General features: G+C 33.7%; 1 long non-coding RNA gene across 1 annotated transcript; it reads left to right on the forward strand.

Annotated features, from left to right (window-relative positions):
- Positions 1 to 1,937: 1,937 nt before the first annotated feature.
- LOC147819566 (uncharacterized) lies at positions 1,938 to 2,856 on the forward strand. The gene is made up of 2 exons (XR_015436805.1): positions 1,938 to 2,205; positions 2,823 to 2,856. It is a non-coding gene; the product is annotated as an uncharacterized LOC147819566 (long non-coding RNA).
- Positions 2,857 to 3,064: the final 208 nt, after the last annotated feature.

The following is a 3,064-nucleotide window of genomic DNA, read 5'->3' on the forward strand; positions in this document are numbered from 1 at the left end:
ATAATGAAGATAGGTTTTTGACACAGATCATCAGAACCTATGACCCCATTGTGTCTGGAAACTGAACAAAATTAGCAACTTATTATTGTCAGGTACTTCACCTTATTAGAGAATTAATAATGTTAATATCAACCACTGACACAAAGTAGGCTGACATCCATGCAGCAACAGTCACAGAATAACGGTGTAAATGGTGTAAATGACACATAGCAGCTAGCTCCATAAAACAATGGAGAAAATACTGTAGCCTAGCTAACTGACATGAGTTGTGTATATATCAAGTGAGCTAGGTCAACTATACAACAAATCTCTCTGCTACAAAATACACATGACAAGTACGGTCACCTGAAACAAAAGACGGACTTGATGCAAAAATGTAAATCCTCATCTCAGAGAGGTTGATGATCGATTTGTCTTGATGCCCTTTATCAGTCTATTAACACTAGTTTGTAATAGTTACAACATAAATGGAACATGTGCATATACAGTACATCAGCCCCACTCTCATCTGATCTGAAAGCTCCAGTGTGTGGGATTTGGTGCCATCTAGTGGTGAGGTTTCAGATTGCAACCAGCTGAATACCCCTCAAAATCTACAGTAAAACTAGTCAGTCTTTGAATCCTACAGGTAGAGTAATGTATTCCTCTTCAGTGGATAAAATATGAACTCAATATGAACTGATAATCTATGGTATAAAAAAAATGGGGGCGTGTGAACTACCTGGAATTTAAAGAAATCAATGAAACCAGCTTTGTACTTTCTGACAGAAAAGTAGCTTATACAAGACAATAGATGAAAACAGGGGTAAATACATGGTGAATTATTTGTTGTTTGTTTTTGGGGTTTGTCCCTTAATGTTTTCTGTGTATTTAAACGTCTCTATTTTTGTCCTTATTCACTGTGGAAAAATATATTAGTTTCAATGTGTGTATTGTGCGGTGAAGAATGACACTGTGGCAACCAGCAGTGACTTTGTAGAGTTTATATACCTGAAACATGTAATAATAAAACCCTCAGTGATATATGAATGGATATTTGACATAATACACAACATTTTATATTTACCAAAAACATGTACGTCATATTAATTCGTGGGTTGGCTGTTTCGGAAATGTGCAAGAGTCATTGACTTTCTTCAATGTAAAAAAATATTACTTTTATTAGATTAGATTCAACTTTACTAAGAATGAAATGCATTTTAGCATCTAACCAGGAAACCAAATTCAAAAAGCGGTAAAGTGTACATATATGTAGAGATATACAATGTGTATATACATATATATATATCAGTGAGGGGTATGAACAAAGAGATGGAGATGGATATGTTTATGCACTCTTGGTCATATGTACAGTAAATACAGTATAATATTAAAGTAAACAGTATGGATATTGTATATATATGTATTGGTATGTGAGAGCATAAATAATGCAGGTAAGTGGGTGAGTCAGTTTTAATATTTATGGTCTAAATCAATGTGCAACATAAAAATATAAACTATGATGTACAGTATATTCAGGTGGGTGGAGGTGTATTCATGTGATTATATGTTTTAAATACACATACTACAGCATATCTCTATCTAATTTCAATCATGTATTCTTATTCGGCTTCACTGTATTTAAACACATCTTTATTAATTATTGTTATTTGTTATTAATATTCTTGGTGATTAGAGTTATCAGAATTAATAATGTTGTATAAACCCAGTATGAACATGGTCAATTAATTTGATAACATTTACTACTACTATTCATTATTATTATTATTATTATTATTATTATTATTATTATTATTAATATTAGTGGTAGTAGTAGTAGTAGTAGTAGTAATAGTAGTAGTAGTAGTAGTAGGCTGATATGTCCAAAATAATCACTAAATCAAGGAATCAATCTACAATCATCCATCAACGTTTTTCATGTTAGTTTATTTTGTTTTAATGATTTTATTTTGGTATTTCCGGGTGTGATAGTCGCTGCTCAGTAGTTAGATGATGTTACTTTCAGTTTCGTCCTGGACGGTCGAACAGAGGAAAAAGTTCAGCTCATCATTAAACGCATTTAAAATCAAGTAATTAAAGTTGCTCCATGTAGCATCGGTTCTGTGGGTGGATCAATAGAAGCGATCAGGCGATTTTAACCTTTAACACCGATCATTTTACCGCGCGAGGGCACGAATGGATTGATCATTGATCATTGATCGTTTGGTGAGTTCACGTTCTGAGTTTCTTATTATCACAGTAACCGGACACAGTTTTCTCAGACTCGACAGAAAACACAAACACACTGACTCTGTTTAATCTTCAGGTAAAAGCGCACGTTCAGGTTCACGTTCAGGTGTTTGACGCAACCGGGAAACGTTTTCTCTGCGTCTCGTTCTCAACAGAGAATGTTTTATATCAGACTCATATAAACCTTACAGCCGCCATGTTGAATTGAAGTCTGTGATCGAGGCCTACCTGTCGATCATTTCCTCATTCAGCTCCATGTGATCACTTACATTTTATTTAAATATTTCACATTCACTACATTATGCATATATATATGTCCCAGTAGTGTCAGTATTAATAGTTTTAGTATCTGCAGTGTAACTTATTATTTTTCTATACATTTCATTTAGTCAGTGCCTTGTAGAGACGTGTCGACCTAATGACCTCTACATGTTAATATTTAACGGATGAAGTTTAAACCTCAGATCCACAGATATGTTTTATAATGTTTTTTCAGTAACTGTAACAGATTACAATTATATTTATTTTGTAGTTTAATTATGTTTAAGTAGTTAGTCCACAACACTGGTTTTAATCATGTCTTTTCTCTGCAGAGTTGCTGTGAGGCTTGAAGGTAAAACCAAAGAATTTATTTTATCCAGCAAGACACCGACAAACTTCCCTGAGTCATCATGCCACCTCAGCTGAACTTAATGTTGGTGTGTCATTAATCATCATGAATGTTTGGAATAAACTGAGGCTGCAGAGAAAAGTTAGTAAAGCTAGTTAAAGTAAAGTGACGCTGTAGATGCAACTAACGATTTAATGTGAATTAAATATAAAAGTAAAGCACACT

This window comes from Seriola lalandi, unplaced genomic scaffold, assembly GCF_002814215.2.
Source record: "Seriola lalandi dorsalis isolate HSWRI2012SDOR001 ecotype SW California unplaced genomic scaffold, Sedor1 jcf7180002052121, whole genome shotgun sequence".
NCBI lineage: Eukaryota > Metazoa > Chordata > Actinopteri > Carangiformes > Carangidae > Seriola > Seriola lalandi.